This window comes from Chenopodium album, chromosome 16 (genome assembly GCF_948465745.1).
Source record: "Chenopodium album chromosome 16, dcCheAlbu1.1, whole genome shotgun sequence".
NCBI classification, from domain to species: Eukaryota; Viridiplantae; Streptophyta; class Magnoliopsida; order Caryophyllales; family Amaranthaceae; genus Chenopodium; species Chenopodium album.
In genome coordinates, this window is record NC_137849.1 from 25,009,621 (window position 1) to 25,027,976 (window position 18,356).

The following is an 18,356-nucleotide window of genomic DNA, read 5'->3' on the forward strand; positions in this document are numbered from 1 at the left end:
TCGCCGTCATCTCCTTTCCCAAGTTTGTCATTTAAGAGGAAAGATTGTTGATGGCATTGAGATGGTCCACCGAGTACAACGAAGATTTCTTGCTTGAAGAATCTCTTTCCCCATCTTGCCAATCTCTATAGTAAGTCACCACATCCTCTATTATGTCCACAACTTCTTCTTCGGTTTTGTTCATGATTGGACCACCGGCCCCTCCATCAAGACATGCCTTGCCTTGAGGACTCAAACCACCATAGAAGATTTGGATCAATTGATATGTTGGAATTCCGTGGTGAGGACATTCTCTTTGGTACTCCTTGAATCTTTCCCATGCTTCATAAAGACTCTCATTTGGCTTTTGCTTGAACCCTTGAATTAAAGCCCTTGCCTCAGTCGTTTTCTTTTGAGGATAGAAACGGGACAAGAAAGCTTTAGTGACATCATCCCACGTTCTCAATGAATTGGGCTTCACCTCTTTGTCTAACCATTCCAAAGATCTTCCTATGAGAGAGAAAGGGAACAACTTGAGGCGGATAAATTCTTGAGACACTCCATTGACCTTGATTGTGTTACAATATTTTTCAAACTCTTTAAGATGGTTCAATGGGCTCTCGTTCTTTGCCCCACTATATTGTCTCCTCTCAATTAGGGTGATCATTGCCGGCCTAATTTCAAAATCGTTTGCTGGTGTTGTAGGTGGAGCTATGCCGCTCTCGAACCTATATGCACCGGGCACTCCCAATTCTTTCAAGGCAACTCTTGGTTGTTCTCCCATGACTTGCTCTTGTTCAATCTCTTCTTCGCTTGAGGAACTATAATCCAATGTCTTGTTTGCTACTCTCCTCCTTGAGAGAGTTCTTTCAATCTCCGGATCAAAGGGAACAATTGAACGATCTCGGAACCTATGCATACAAAACTCAAAGAAAATATAAGTAGCACGACTACAAGTGTAGCCTAAAGTGTAAAATCTTTTTGTATTTTGCAAATGAAATGAAATAGACTCAACAACAACATGCACTCAAAGCACCATTCCCCGACAACGGCGCCATTTTGATGGGATGAAGAACGGTAGGTCGTTGGGCTACCACCCCACCCAATCAAACAAAATTTGTAACTCAACAAACCCCTATTAAGTATAGTGGTAAGTCAAGGTCGAACCCAAAGGAATGGAGGTCGAATGCACAATGCCTAAGTCAAGCTATTTCGAAGTCAAGTAAAAAGGGTTTATGAAGGAAACTAGAGCTAGAGCTAAATGATGCAAGAACTTGTATGAAATCAACCTAAAAGACACTAGGGCAATGGATCCACATGTAATTGTAATGGAAAATGGTAATTTGGGAGGTCAAACCGACTAAGTCAAGTGATATGAAGGAAGATCAATCATGTATCCAAAAGAGCATACCAAGATAGTTCACCTAGAGGTCTTACTAGCGTCAACTACGCTAAACACTACCTAGGGAACGTCACAAAGCACCTCAATCGTGAAATTGCTAGTTACTAATCAATGGTCCGTATCATAGCAAGCTCACAATGCAATCTAGTGCAATAATCAAAGATGGCCGAACTTCAATCAATCACACACATGCACATGAATTATCAACCAAATTTAATCATATCATCAACTCCATCAATTATCCCCAAATTACTCTAATCCATCACTCAAACATGCTTCACCATTTCCCTAGCTAGAAAACTACTCACTAGCCATGGAAATCAAGATCAAAGCTACACTAATCATCAATTTCATCATCAACATATTTGAAATCAAAGATCAAATCAACAATCAATCAAAAATCCAATAAAACTTCAATCAATCATCAATAACATGGAAAACAAATGAAATCAATTAGAATCAAACTTGTATTGAAATCAAGAAGAAGATCCTTACAAAACTTTGATCTAAAGATCAATTACAATGAAGAATTCTTGAACAATCACCAAAAACCATTAGTTTCTCTCTCTTCAATCCTTGAGTTTCTCTCACTAAAAATCTATCAAAAACTAACTATGAAATCCAATCTAAAAGCTTTTTCTAAAAATAGAAAGAAATAACTATATATACAAAGAGGAGGTCGGCATTGACGCCCAAAAATAGACCCACGTCGATGCGGGCGCTTGGAGGAGAGAGAGTGGCGCGCACGGGAAACACACCCAGATTGGTGCGCCAGCACGCACCAGGTGTGCGGCCGTACCTGACCAATGTGCGGCCGCACACTCCCTGGGTGCGCCCGCACCTGGCTGGGTTTTTCCCCCTTCTTCTCTTCATCCTAGCTCAAGCGGTGCACACATCCTAGATGATGATGATGGAGGACAAGGTAGGTAGAAACTTTCTTGAATTTCTTGAAGAGTATAAGCCATGAGAAAGGCATATACAAAGCCTTGAAGCATGCCCCTTGGATCCACCTTTGACTTGAAGCTTCTTGCACAATCTTTAGGCATGAAAACAATGAAAGATCATAGAAAGGAAGCTCGGGAATTCTTGGACAATCAATCACAACCTACAATCAAAGGATAAAAAGCAAGTAAAAAGGCAAAAATAGCAAGTAAACTAGAAAAATGCATAAAATAGAGAAACTAACTACAAAAAGCATAAAATGAAGAAAACGAGAATAAATCTAAGGAAAACTAAAGAAAAGAGAGATGAAATGAAATAGAATTCATCCAAAAAGGGATCAAATGAGTGCCACAAATGTCACTCATCAGCGCCACCCCTACTCTCTATTTAGTATCCTTCTCTTTGCGACCGCGCATTTCGGAGTGAGGGAGCGCTTGTACGGGTTTATTTGGACCAACTAATTCTCCTTAGTTACTTTAACTATATATAGATTTTCCTTCTATTTTTAGAGAGAAGTTTTTGGGAAATTCTAGTTCTTAGATTTTAGAGAGAGAAACTCTTAGATTGTAGAGAGAGAAACTTGAGAATTTGATGATTGCTATATTTGATTTCTTTCTTCTCTGAATGCAAGCACATTTCCGTTGATTTGATCAAAGTTTGTAAGAATCTTCTTCTTCTTAATTCAATCTTCTACATTTGGTTTTGATAATTTGTTGCATTTTCAAGTTTATTGATAGATTTAATTCTTAATAGTTTGATTGCAATGATGATGATGATTATTTTGATGATTAGTCTAGTTTTGTTCTTCATTTTCACCATGTGTAGTGAGTAGATTCCTTGCTAGGGATATGGTGAAGCATGCATAAATGATAGATCATAGCTAATTAGTGGATTTTGATTGATTTGATGTTGTGATTAAATTGGTTGATAGAATTGTGCATGTGTTTGATTTGTTAAGGAGTAGCTAACCTTAATTTTCAAGCTAGATTGCATTGTGACTCTCCAATGACACGACCCATTGATTTGGAGATTACATTTATCGATTGAACTTGATTTGTGATGTTCCTAGCGATTCATTCGTAGAGACCCCTAGTTTGACGCCTAAGAAACAACCTATCGAGTCCTTTTGATTGCAATTGCTATTTTCCCTTGCAATGTTTGATTGATCAATCTCCTATCCAATTAGCATTTCTATTGTGAGTGTATGTGGATCCGAAGTTCCTAGTGTTCGTGATATTGATTTTCCGTACTTGATTAGTAGTTGAATCTTTAGCTTACACCAAACCATTTCTCGATTTCGATTTAGGTTAACGTTAGACTATAACAAGCATCCCTCCATTCCTCGCGGATCGACCTCGACTTATCCTATACTATGTCTAGGTTTAGTTGACTTTATAAATATTGTTGATGATTTTGAGCAATTAACGACCTGCTTGGATCCCCACCATAGTCCCATATACTCTTTTGGGCGCTTTAAAAAGATCCACCATATTGAATATGTTCCATTTTTAACTTATTTTTTTGGAATTAATTGGTTATGGATTATGACATGGCTCTAAGTAAGGAAATTTCTACCTTGAATACTGCAATATGACTTAAGTTTTCCAAAAAAAAAAAAAAAAAAAAAAAAATCAAAAAACTTAAATAAGGTAAACTAATTATGAATTATTTTGTACCTTAATGTTATATTCCAAATATTGTTTTTCTTATTTTATGTGATTGTCCAGATTGATTCCATATGGGACTAACATAATGAAATGGAGGAAGTATATTACTCCCTCCGTTTTTTTTTAAATGCATCACTTTGATTTTTGCACTATTCACATACCATGGTTGACTTAATTTTTTCAGCTCCATAAAATAAATAAATGTTATTATATAATATATCATTCGATGAGTTATAATGTCTAGTTTCATAATATAATTTTGTTACAATTTTACTAATCATATCACTAATATATAAAGCCGGTCTCCCAGCCAGGTTATGAGACAACGACACTTGGCATTCCACTTTTTTTCCAAGTGTCGCGCCACGTGAATGACAACTATACATAAACATGCCACATTTTAGATTTGTTTAGGATAAAAAAAGTTATCTTTGCGTTTTAATTTCGATAGACTTTTAATCTTTTTTTAGTTTTAAATTTCTCTTTTTGAATGATAGAATATATTTAGATAAAATATTGACATCTATCTTGAAAATCTAATTAACAATAAATTTTTATTTCTATCAATAAACCACATAATTATAATTAATATGAGTATCTAATTAACAATAGAATTTTACACTTATACATATACACCACATAGTTATAACTATAAATAAGGTCAAGTATCATTAATCTTTTAGTCTACCATCAAAGCTTTATCAATGAAGTATTCTTTATATTCTATTTTAATAATTTTTGTGTACGTTTATGATTTTGTTTTCGATTTCATTAATTTTGTTTATGCCTTGACTTCTTAATGTATTTAACAGCAGCTTATTCGTGTACTGTACTTATAGATTAAATTGTGTACGTTACGTAAATAGATAGTATATTTTTGTGTACATGTCCTTTCCTTTTGCAAGTATCCAAGTACTTCTCAATATATATTCAATCTCACAAGATATTTTGATACTAATAGCATATGATACCAAATTAATGTAATACATTGACATGAAAAAATAATATTAGGCATCTCATCATAAAATCAATGTTTAAACCAAAATCATAGTTATCTTGTCATTCTTAAAGTTATATACCTGCCTTAGCTCCTCAATGTTTTTGGTTTCGATACAATCTGGAGTAGATAATAATTTTCATCCTAATCATATTATTATTGTTTTTTCCGGTTTATTTGAAGAAGAATAGATGCAATAAACTGTAAAGGGTACGAATTATATTAGTACTACAACTAGATTAGTACCTGTGCGTTGCACGATGATGATAAGTAATTTTTCCTAATTTATATTATATGAAATAAGTATTTTATAAACTTTAATCATGACTATATGTTTTTCATTTAGCAGTATTATACATTTTACTGTTCTTTTCTTTCTGTTAATTTGTTTATTACATAATCAAATGAGTATTTTGAAGAAATCAAAGATTGATATCATCCATAAAATCAATTAAACAAAGATTGAGCTTATCCATACATTGTAGATTTCTTTTAAAAATAAAAAAAAAATCAATAATGACATCATATATTAAATTGGGGGGAAAATTTTTAATAAAGAAGCGACACATAAGATAAGGAGGGGGGTTAATGATGTCAACATCGTTTTGTTTTAGTATTAGTTAATAGATTAGTTTTTGTTTTGCTTTTTTTATTTTAATGTTAATTCAAATTTCTCAAAAAATTTTGTAAAAAAAAAAAAATCACAAAAACTATCTAGATTCGGGAATTAAGTGACTTATAATATTTTTATCCTAACAATTCAGAGGCATAGAGCATCACATGAACAAGAATATATCATTTGATCAAGGATTTAGAAATTAATAATGAGAGACAAGAGTAGATTTTGAAAGTGAGGATCATTAGATTGTGGGAAGTATTAAACCCAAAGAGGAACATTGGTCGAAGTAGGTCAGGCTAATAGTTCCAAAAGTCTATATGTGACATTAAAATAGTAGAGGCAGTATGTAGTAATTTATTTAAAAGTAAAGGTGTGTTTTGTTCACCTTATTTTCACTTATTTCAGGTGTAATAAGTTCAGATAAGTTCAGTTCAGGTGTAATAAGTTCAAATAAGGGTTACCCAAATACAAATTACAATTAAGATAAGTTTTAATAAGGTTTAATAAGTTCAGATAAGTTCAGGTAAGTTCACATAAATTAAGTTCAGATAGGTAGAACACACCCTAACAAATGTTTAAAATAATTTTCTTTTAAAAAAAAGTTATAATAATAATAATAATAATAATAATAATAATAATAATAATAATAATAATAATAATAATAATAATAATAATAATAATAATAATAATAATGGGTATTATAGGGAATATTTCAAGCATCCCACACTTAAGCTCCACTGTGATCATGCACTTAAGAATGGTGGCCTTCAAAAGGATGGAAACTAGAGCAAAAGAGTCGCCAACAAGTTTTAAGAACTTGTAAACCATTCACGATCACAGAGATCGCTAATTCCATAGTGGTCCTGAACCATGACCGGATATTCAGGGATGAAGGTACAAATCCAACCTAAAAGAGATTGAATCTGCCCTAAATAAGCCTCTACTTTGTTCTTCTTATATTCATATGCGCTTTTTAATCAACATACAATCAATATATTAATCCTAAACCTGTTTAATCTATGTTGGTTGATGATTAATGCACAAACAAATCTATTATTGGCAATCACTTAAATTAAAATCATATTAAATTATTAATTATCTTATTAAGCGTGAATTCAAGTACAAATTCCCTTTAAACCTGCAAGAGAGGGTGTGATCAAGCAATAACAATAATATATATCAAGCAACATCATAATATTGATAACAACAATCATCATCATCATAATATTCTCAAAGCATAATAATATTAGCAAGATCCTAGGCATGATACTAACATGATTAAGAACAAATCCTAGCATGTCACTAAAAAATAAAAATCAAAATTTTATCCCTAACATGATACTAGAAAACAATAAAAGCATCCTAACATAATACTAGAAAACAATAAAAACATCATAACATGATTTCTAAAGAAATAGAGCAATTGAATTACTCACTTAAAATCCTCGTACCTCTTTCTATCATAACAATACACACATTAGTAACTTCAATGAAAATATTAAATCAAACAATTAAAAATAATTGAAATTAGATTGAGGACCAAACCCTCATAACTATCAACATTTCACGTCGAGGTCTAAGGCAAGTTTGAGCTTGGCTAGGTGTATTCGAGACTTGTGAATGAGAAATGGTGTTGTAGGGACTATTTAAAGCATCTCACACTTGATCCTCAGTTTGATCATACACTTAAGCATGATGGCATCCAAAGAGAAGGAAGGTAAAGCAAAAGAGTCGCCAACAAGTTATAAGAACTTGTAAACATTCACGATCACATATATCTCTAACTCCATAGTGGTCCTAACCATGACTGGATATTCGGAGATGAAAGTACAAATCCAACCTAAAAGAGATTGAATCTGACCTAAATAAGCCTCTACTTTGTTCTTCTCATATTCATGTGCGCTTTCCAATTAACATACAATCATTATATTAACCATAAACCTGTTTAATCTATGTTGGTTGATTATTAATGCACAAACAAATCTATTATTGGCGATCACTTGAATTAAAATCATAATAGCCTAAAATCAAATTATTAATTATCTTATTAAGCGTGATTTCAAGTACAAATTCCCTTTAAACATACAAAAGAGGGCATGATGAAGCAATAATATAATATCAAGCAACATGTAATTATTAACTAATTATATATAAACTATTCGTAAATTAACAAATAACGTGAAACAATTCGTTTATTAGCAAATAACATGAAACAATTCATTAATTAACAAATAACAGAAAAATATTCGTAAATTAAGAAATAACATTAAACAATTCATTAATTAACAAATTAAGTTAAATTATACTTCCTCCGTTACAATTTCCATGACTAATATTTCTAAAATGGAAATGTCATATTACTTGACCCATACTATAATTGGTAAGCTTTTGGTAAACAAATTATCTAAATACCTTCATAAAGTGCATGTGGGGGACAACTTTTGAGGGTAATAAGGTGAACCATGTGCACCAAATACTTTTCTCTCTCCTCTCCTTAAATATTGTGCCAAAGGCTATGGGTCAAGAAAATAGAAACGAATGAAGTATAATTTGACACAATAATCATCATTATAATATCAATCTCATTAAATCATAATAATGTTAGCAAGATCCTGATATGATACTAACATGATTAATAACAAATCCTAGAATGTCACTAAACAATAAAGATTAAAGCTTTATACCTAACATGATACTAGAAATTTATGGAACAATCTAGACATGATTTCTAAAGAAATAGAGCAGTTAAATTAAGTAATTAAATTACTCTCTTTGAAGCATCGTACCTCTTTCTATTAAAAGAATACACACGTTAGTAACTTCAATAAATATTAAATTAAAGAATAATAATAATAATAATTGAAATTAGATTTGAGACCAAACCCTCAGAACTATAACCTTTCACGTCGAGGTGTAAGGAAAATATGAGCTTAGCTAAGTGTATTCAAATCTTGTGAATGAGGAATGATGTATTTTGTAAAAAGTTGTAGAAAGGCTTAGAGAGAGAAAGAAAGAATAAGCTTCTAGCTTAGAGAAAGAAAGAAAGATGATTGTTAATGATTGAAAACAGGGGAAATCGACCCTATTTATAGAGAAAAATCAATCGTAAACGATAGAAAAGAGTTAGAATCAGATTCGGAGTAAAACTGGCTCCATCGCGACGCGATAGGGTTATAGATGCGATAGCTCCATTGCGTGGCGATAAGGCCATCGCAGCGCGATGGACCTATCGCGGCGCGACGGTTGCCTTATGATAAAAATTCCGTACGGAGTTCTTCTCATAATCAAATTAGGTTACTTGGACTCTGTACTTATCTTTAATTAAACCGGATTTAATCTTTCTAAAACACTTGTTTTATTCCAATGAGAGTTCTTTATCTTTTCAAAATCAAATATAATTATAATAAATAATCCTAATCCCATTAGAACTCAAAATAACCTTCTAGAAGATTCTAGAAAACTAGAATAAATCCTAATAACTTTAGGAATATAATTTAAATTAATGGACCATCCACATGATCATTGAGTCGCCTATAAAACTCATTTAGGATCCAGTTTAGTATTTTTGCCAGATGAATGGTCCTATGAGCCTAGTCAATAATGGCTCAGCAATCAATTTATGCCCGCTTCGTACTGCGAAGAAGCTTGGCATAAGAGATGAAGAATTTATTCCCTCCACGCAAGGGATTCATGCTTATGATAATACTCGCTATCAAGCCGTGGGTACTATCATGTTGAATATTACTACAGGAGCCATTGAACGTCGCACCAAGTTTCAGGTGGTGGACATTAAGGTTTCTTTCAATCTGTTGTTAGGGCGCCCTTGGTTTCATTAGCTAAAGGAGATCCCATCATCGCTGCACTAGAAGGTCAATGCTATAGTTGGAGGGGTACCAATCACCATTGATGCCTCTCCTATGCGTATCCAGGTTATTGACACTCCCATTGTCCATGTTGAGCATGATGAAGAAGATGAGGATCTTTGGGGGTTTTCTCTAGTGGACGTTCTCATGATCGAAGAAGAGGAGAAGTGTCATCTCGACTTCGATCCTTATTCAAATGTCAATATCAATGCAATCATGAAAAAGCAAGGGAATTTCCCTGGAATGACCCTTAGACTCAAAAGAAAATGGCTTAACTTTTGGGCTATCCTGGTGCACCCAAAAAGGAAACTTTTAGCTTGGGATTCAAGCAAACAAAAGAAGATATGAAGCAAGCTTTGCTTAAAATGAGGGCTCGCAACAATGCTCGGGCCATGAAAACAGAAATGACTATGGATTCCTACCCCTCCACTCTCAATGGTCAGTACATAAAGGAAGGGAAAAATTTCCATGTTATGAATATTTTAAGCCTTTCGTCCACAATGGGAGGCGCGAGCCGGGATTCGAAGTGTTTTTGGATTGTGACTTCATTGATGAAGGTGATTTATTTACAACAGCTAGGGAACCAACCAGTCCAAGCTCTAATGATATGGGCATCAATCTTCTTTTCGGGCTAGAAAAGAATGAACGTAAGCGCATCGATAACGATAACTCTATGCTCATTTAAAATGTCATATCAAGCAAAGACTTCGACCCCTCTAAATTCATAGTCCCGGCTGAAGGTCTTTGGAAGGGATGGCGCAAGACGGTGAAGATCACTACGCCGAGTGGAGAAAAGGTGGAAGTCACCACTGACGAAGGCCCTATGTTTGATGAATCCAAATCGTCTGAGTCCGAGTCCAAGTTTTAGTCTGTCGATGAGCTTGTAGGATCTAAGGCCGAACCTTTTCTACTATCGAGTCTATTTATGTAATTCCTCCTAATGTCGAGTCTCCCCACTATCCCTAATCATCCCGGTGAGGTCGTAACCAGCCTTGCCCTCTTTAATGTAATGTTTGATGAGTTTAATAAGATGAATACCTTTACTTACGATGCGTGTCATTCTCCTAACCCTGATCAATATTGCTTTGCTAATGATGAAAATGACAAAGAGATAATAAAATAAATGGAAGAACATGATAATAAAACTGCAATAATTGAAGAGACAGTAACAATTAATATATCCAATGATACTACAGTCAAAGAAGTTAAAATTGGATTAACACTAAGTCAAGATGAACGCAAAGAGCTAATTAACTTGCTTAGTGAATTTGTTGATGTATTTGCTTGGTCCTACCAAGACATGCCAGGTATTGAAAGGGATATAGCTCAACACACAATACCACTCATTCCAGGTATGAAGCATGTCAAACAAAAGTTACGCATCATGAAACTGGATGTGGCTCTCAAAATAAAAGAAGAATTCAGAAAACATCTGGCTGTGGGTTTCATTAAAGTGTCCAAGTATCCAGAATGGATAGCCAACGTAGTTCTAGTTCTAAAGAAAGATGGAAGGGTCAGAATATGTGTTGATTACAAGGATCTCAACAAGGCAAGCCCAAAGGATGGGTTCCCTCTACCTCACATCGACATTCTAGTTGACATGCATTCCTCTCCTTCATGGATGGGTATGCTGGATATAACCAAGTATTGATGGTCGAGGAAGACATGGAGAAAACCACGTTCATTAAATGGGAAACATATTGCTACACGGTAATGCCATTCGAATTGAAAAACGCGGGTGCCACTTACCAAAGAGTAGCAACAGCATTGTTACATGATATGATGCATAAAGACGTGGAGGTTTATGTTGATGGTATATGTTAACCTATATCCAAGAAGCTTAAGAAGAATGTTCCACTTACATGGGATGATGACTGCTAAAAAGCTTTCGACAAGATCAAAGAATACTTGGCAAATCCACCCGTGCTAGCACCAGCAATACTTGACTTTCCTCTACGACTCTACCTTACGGTCACAAGAGAAACGATGGGAGCAATGCTAGCACAAGAGATCGAAAGCAAAGAAAATGCAATCTACTATTTGAGTAAGAAGCTTCAAGGTTATGAGACTTGGTACACGCCACTTGAAAAGTTGTGTCTCGCACTAGTGTGAGCCGCACAGAAATTAAGACATTACATGCTCACTCATACAGTTCATGTTGTGTCAAAGATGGATCCTTTCAAGTACTTATTCAAGAAGGCAAAGCTCAATGGAAGATTATCAAGGTGGATAGTAAACCTTTCTCAGTTTGACTTCAAATTCATATCACATAAGGCCATCAAAGGTTTTGCAGTTTCTGACTTCTTAGCAGATTTCCTACTAGAAGAAGTTGAGAAAGAAGAAGAAGAGTATGACTTCCCTGACGAAGATCTACTCATGACCGAAGATGATAGCTGGACACTCTATTTCGATGGAATTTCGAACTAAAAGGGTTGTGGTGTAGGAGTCTTGCTCGTATCACCCAACGAGGGGCATATTCCAATTTCCATGAAGCTCGATTTTGATGTCACCAACAATGCTGCAAAATATGAAGCATACATCTTGGGATTAGAAACAGTTGTGGCCTTGGTAATTAAGAAGCTCATAATCTATGACGACTCGTCACTAATCATCAACCAGATCTCTAAGAGATGGAAAGTGAGAAGTGAAAGTCTCGCTACGTATCAAGCTCATTTGGAAACTCTCACGGAGCAACTAAATGAAGTGGAATACATGTACTTGCCTAGAGTAGAAAATCAGTTTCCCGACGCACTAGCTAAGTTGGCATCAATGGTTCGAATTCCAAGAGACAGAATAAGAATGCCATTGGCTATAGAAAGAAGATATGAGCCGGCTTATGTTCATGCACTTGATGATGAATAAGATTCGTAGGAAGAAGATGAAGAGCCATGGTACACGAACATCCTTAATTATGTGACGAAGGCAGAATACCCTCCTAACACTAATAAAGGGGCACGCCGTTCTTTGAGGCTCCTGGCCTCACAGTATGTGCTCATCAGGGGACAACTCCATAAGAGGACCGCACAAGGGAGAAACCTGTTATGCATAGCTAAGAAAGAAGCATATAGAACCATGGAAAACCTTCATGCCGGGATATGCGGAACGCATATGAATGCTAAGATGTTAGTCCAAAAGATTCAACGACAAGGTTATTATTGGACTACCATGGAAAGAGATTGCCACGAATATGTCAAGAAATGTATGAAGCGCCAAGCCACGAATATGTCAAGAAATGTATGAAGTGTCAAGTTTATGCAAATTTGCAGCACGCGCCGACGTTCCACCTTCGTTTCTCTACACATGGACTTCTCCATGGCCTTTCTTTACTTAGGGAATCGACATCATTGGGAAGATAACGCCACCAGGACAAGGGGGACACGAGTTCATCCTCGTAGTAATTGAATACTTCTTCAAATAGGTCGAGGCTGCTTCATATGCTAAACTCACAACAAAACATGTAGCTCATTTCATTGAGAAAAATATTATATGCCGCTATGGTATGCCTCATGAAATGAGTAGTGATAACGGGATGCATTTCCAAGCCGAATGCGCAGAATTATTACAGAAATATCACATCAAACATCATAGATCATCACCTTATAGTCCACAAACCAATGGTGCGGTGGAATCGGCTAACAAGAACGTAAAAACCATCATTGAAAAAATGACAGAAAACTATAAAGATTGGCCAACAAAGGTACATTTTCCTCTTTGGGGTTATCGAACTGTTATTCGTACATCAACCGGGGCCACCCCCTTCTCTTTAGTCTATGGAGTTGAAGCCGTACAACCAATCGAGTTAGAGATCCCTTCTCTACGGATTGCGTTAGAAAGCCAACTAGATGAAGTCGACTGGATTAGAGCAAGATATGATGAACTAGTCTTACTTGACGAAAAACGCTTGGCAGCTTTGCATCATGTCCAAACCTACCAACAATGTATGGCACGACACTTCAATAAAATGGTCAAGACTAGGAATCAAAGAAGGCGATCTGGTACTTAAAGCACTTCGCAAAAATGTGCTAGATCCAAGAGGAAAATATAGACCGAACTGGTCAGGTCCATACATTGTCAAAGATATCTTATCTGGTGGAGCGACACAATTAGTAGGCATGGATGGCAACGGTTTCCACTATTTAACCAACTTGGATCAACTTAAGAAATTTTATGCTTAATTTCATGGGTTCAAGACCCGATAGAGCTACATTTGTCTTGATTCCTTTTTAAGGATACGTAGGCAACCCCTCAAGGGGGCTTGACCACTTTAAAAATAAAAATCCCTTCCTCATCAACCAAAAATAGTGTATAAGGCAGCAGAATGGAAAAAAACCAAGAAAAATTGCACAGTAGTGAGTACCGCGACGCAGCACCAGCACCGTGCCACGGCATTACGCACCGTGACACGGCAAACTCCACCGCGACGCGGCAACCTGATTTTGAGGAATTTTATAGTTTTTGTTTAATTTCGTTGTTTTGTGATTATTTTGTTCGACAATTATTAGTATTCTTCCATTGCGTCCAACTTCTTAACTCGGATAAATAAAAATATATATATATATATATATGAAAGTCATTGTAAGTTTTAATTAAGGCAAAAATAAATATGCTATTATTGATGGAATAAATGTCACTACAACTATTGGCATCATACGCCTTATTTAAAAATTAAAATCATAAAAGCAAAGCAATATTGGTCTAGTCCTTCTTAGCCTTAGGAACCTCTTTCATCTTTTCAATTAGGTCAGCCTTCAACATTAGTGTGTCCTTTGTAGCTCGAACCGTCACACCCCTAGCCAGCCACTAAAACTACGAATTAAGGGCTAAAATAAAGAAAAACACATAAAAACTAGACAAAACTCAAAATGAGTTATTAAAATGGAAAACCAAATAAAACTAAGAAAAATATAGGAAAATAATGAAAGAAAATAGAGAAAAAGAACTTAAATCTTATTCTTTTGAGCGCCATAAATGACGCTCATCAAATTCCCCCAAGCTAAACTTTTGCTCGTCCTCGAGCAAAATAAAATCCAACCCAAGGAAAAATGATGAAATTATTCAAGCAAGGAAAGAAACAAGAAAAACTAGAGAAGATGGGAATATACACTAACTCACTTTCGTAGGAATCACGGTTGTTTTTAGCTACAACAAGCCCTTTAAACCCCAAAGTCGCCTATGAGGACGAGTGAGGTCTCGTAAGGGTATCCTAAGAGTTTGACCCATAACTCTCATAATAATACAATCAAGGCAAAGCATGAAAAAGAAAACAAAATAAAAGAAAAGCAAACAAATGTTCATGAAAGGACCTTTGCAAATGTACAAGCACAAGCGGATGCAAATCTTTCTAAACAAGTAAGGGAGTGCACGTTCCAAGATACCCAAGGTTGATTGAAACATAAATATGCTAAGCATAGGAACTAGCTTTCACAATCCACTTTCATCCCAAACGATCTTACCGCGTCCTTCCTAATAGCTTCAAATTGACCTCTAATGAGCATCCCAATGATTCCACGAAGGAACCGGAAAAAGAGAATTTTTAGGCTACTCGACATCTTGACTTTTGCATTCCCTCTCCCTATTTCTAAAACTCACATTCCTCTCCACCGAAGAATGACTCAACCATTTAGGTCAAAAGGTCTTTCCCCAAGGTTGTAACGTAAGGCAATAAGGGTGAAGGTAGGCTAAAAAATTTGAAATTTGGTGGTTTTCCTAAAAGTGAAGCAAAGAACGGCCAATTCTTAGAATCACAATCAAGTAGACACCAATCCAAACAAAAATACTCACACCCCCAAGCTTATTCAAAGCTATAAATCACAAACATATACACAAAAAGCGTGAGAACGCTCCCCCCCAAGCTTAAATGGAGCATTGTCCTCAATGCTCAAAAAGGGAGAAAACTCACATCAAAATATTTTTGGATTTTTTCATTTTTCACTTTTTTTTTTCTTTTTTTGTTTTACTATCAAAAATGCTTTGTCCTCGCCTTTTTTACTTCGGACGGCTTTTTCGACTTTGCACTTATTTGTCCATGCCTTTTATAATATAGGACGGCTTTTACTCATACTCATTTGCCATTATTCACAAAGAAGATAAAACACAATCTTGCTTCATAAGAACCAAACATTTCAACTTCTCCACCACAAACTCCATCTAGAATGATCAATTGCTTCACAAAAACCAAGAAAAGAAAGAAAATGAAACAAAAGGCCAAAGATCTAAAGATGTGGCTTGAAAAGAAGGGATAAGGCTCAAATGGTTGCAAGAAGGCAAATGTAAACCCAAAAATAACAAAAATGAATAAAACTATCCTAAAAAAGAAAAATACCACCCCGAAAATGGTGCCTTTGTCCTCCCTAAACGGTTCGGTCTCGGATTCAAGATCTATGAGTCAAGTTTCAAGATTAGGTTTGCGAAAAGTCAAGGATCCATGCCGCTCATACAAGTATAGGTAGAAGGCTTGAAAAACAAAGAACTCACACGGATGTAGAAAAAACTCACTATTGGCGTCATAACGACTATAGGAAGCAACTACCAAACATGCCACAAACAAGTAGAATCCGGCTTCATGTTCCCACTAGTTCTAACCAACTACCTTAGCATGCTTTATCCTAGAATCAACCAAGCGTACTCTCAAACTGTGCACACCGTTACCATTTAGGAAGAAAAGCATTCAATTATACAAGTCCAAATGTTATTATGTCCAAAACAAGAACAAAACAAAACACATTGCAAATTTGCCTTGATAGAAACAAAAATATTTTTGGAATTTTTCAAAATATAAGAACATGGAAAAGCATATACAAAGGTGCATAGTATATATGAATCAACATCCCACCAAACATGATAGAATACCCTCCCCCAAGCTTGAATGAGACATTACACTCAAACATAAACCAAATAATCCAAAGGAGGGGAAAAACAAGGAGATCAATCCAATCAAACCAACATATGTCCAGCAAGTCATCATTCACTAGAGAGAGAGCAAGGAAGGATATTACCGGATATTAGGTGGGTGTAAATACCCGCAAATGACCCAATTTTACCCTTTCAAGGCTAACAACCTCTAGTATTGAATTTGCCTTCCTTATGCTAGCAAAAATAGGAGTCAACCTTCCTTGATTCTTAATCCATATTAAAGCACCAAAGTATATCAAGTCATGTACCTAGAAAAAGGCACACAAGCATTTCCATGAGATAAAATCTATTCTAAAAAGAAAATAAAATGAAAGCAATAAAACACGGGTTACTTCCCGAGAAAGGCTTGCTTAAGGTCCAAGCTTGACCGCTCTAGGAAATAATAATTCAACGCACGCAAGAGCTTGTCAAATGCACTACTACACATTTCATATGATATAAGGTAGGCAAATGACGGGATAAGGACGTGCAACAAGATCGTTGCACGCAAGTGAGAAGGGAGATGCCAAAAGAAAGAAGAAGAGGGATCAAAAGGAAAAACAAGAAAATAAGAAGAAGAAGAAGAAGGGGGAATAAAAGAATGGAAAGAAAAAGAAAAAGGCAAATCCTCCTCACTAGAATATTTTTGGGTGACAATATCACCCCTTTCCTCAATCGGGGATAAATGAGCCACATAAAAACCATCATAAACAAGAGGGTCCCCAATAGGCTCATTAACAAAGGAAGGGAGGGACATAGGAGTGTAGGGGATATGGTTGAAATTCCTTGAAAAAGGGACATGTGAGGAGGGAATAGGAGCTATGGTCTCGCAAATGAACTCTTCCTCACCACCATGCCTCAAATCACCAATTAGAGCATGAAAATCAATCATAGAATCCTTAAAAGAAGAACACTCATGATCAACATCTCCCTCAAACATCCAACTTCCAAGAGGAACTACATAATCCCCTCCATCACAACAATGAACAACAACTCCCTCAACTTCCTTAAAGCCTAAAGTCTCAAAGCCATGCATGAATGGATGTAAATTCATTTCAAACTCATCTCTCTCACATGAAGCATTCTTAATAAACTCACTCAAAAGGCTATGGGTTTTCATTTGACACTCAAAAAACATATTAGACATAACCTCAAGTGAATCCAAATACTCATGGATAGAAGAATCACAATCATGCACTAGAGACTCGTCAAGATGGGAAAGAGGGATAGGATTTTCAAAATCAACACTCTCTTCATTCTCAACTCCTTCACCATCACTTAAATGCTCACAAATGGGATCCTCACACTCTCTTGGTCGCTCAAAATCATCATCATCATCCTCAACACACACATTAAATTGGGATTTTTCACAAATAAGCATCAAGGATGACAATTGGCCTTCTAACTCTTCTTTTCTTCTCTTTCCCTCCTCAAGACGCTCCTCACTCTTTTTCATTATCTCTAATTGACCTCTCATAGAATTAAGAATCATCTCCTTACTAGGCCCAAACTCATTATCAAGCTCAATGTGCCTAATTTGAGATTCAAATACATCAACAAGAGATTCAAAAGATGTAGAAGGTTGAGGTTCAACAAGAGGAGAAGAAATACAACCAAGATTGGAAGAATCAACATTAAGATCATGAGCATATACATCACATTGGGGAGTGGGGGCAAAATCAAGAACATGAGATTCATCATTAAGGGAATGAAGCACATCACAAGAAGGCATGGTAAATAATGAAGAATATTGAAACACACCATTAGCATCAACTTGAGCATGTACTTCATCATCATGAACAAAAGGGGAAATAGAGTTGAAATCATGTATTCTAGGTTCACCAATTGGATCATGTGACAAATCATGGGAATTCATGCTAATATTAGAAGAATCAACACATTGCATATCAATATTAGGATCATGATTACCCCTACTATAGACATTCCTAGCAAACCAAACATAAAAATCCCAAGCATCATCAATAGACAATGCTCT

At 35.7% G+C, this 18,356-nt stretch overlaps 1 non-coding gene across 1 annotated transcript; it reads left to right on the plus strand.

Moving 5' to 3' along the window:
* The first annotated feature begins 272 nt into the window (after positions 1 to 272).
* Positions 273 to 378, plus strand: LOC145587015 (small nucleolar RNA R71). Its single transcript, XR_014101081.1, has one exon. It is a non-coding gene; the product is annotated as a small nucleolar RNA R71 (small nucleolar RNA).
* Positions 379 to 18,356: the final 17,978 nt, after the last annotated feature.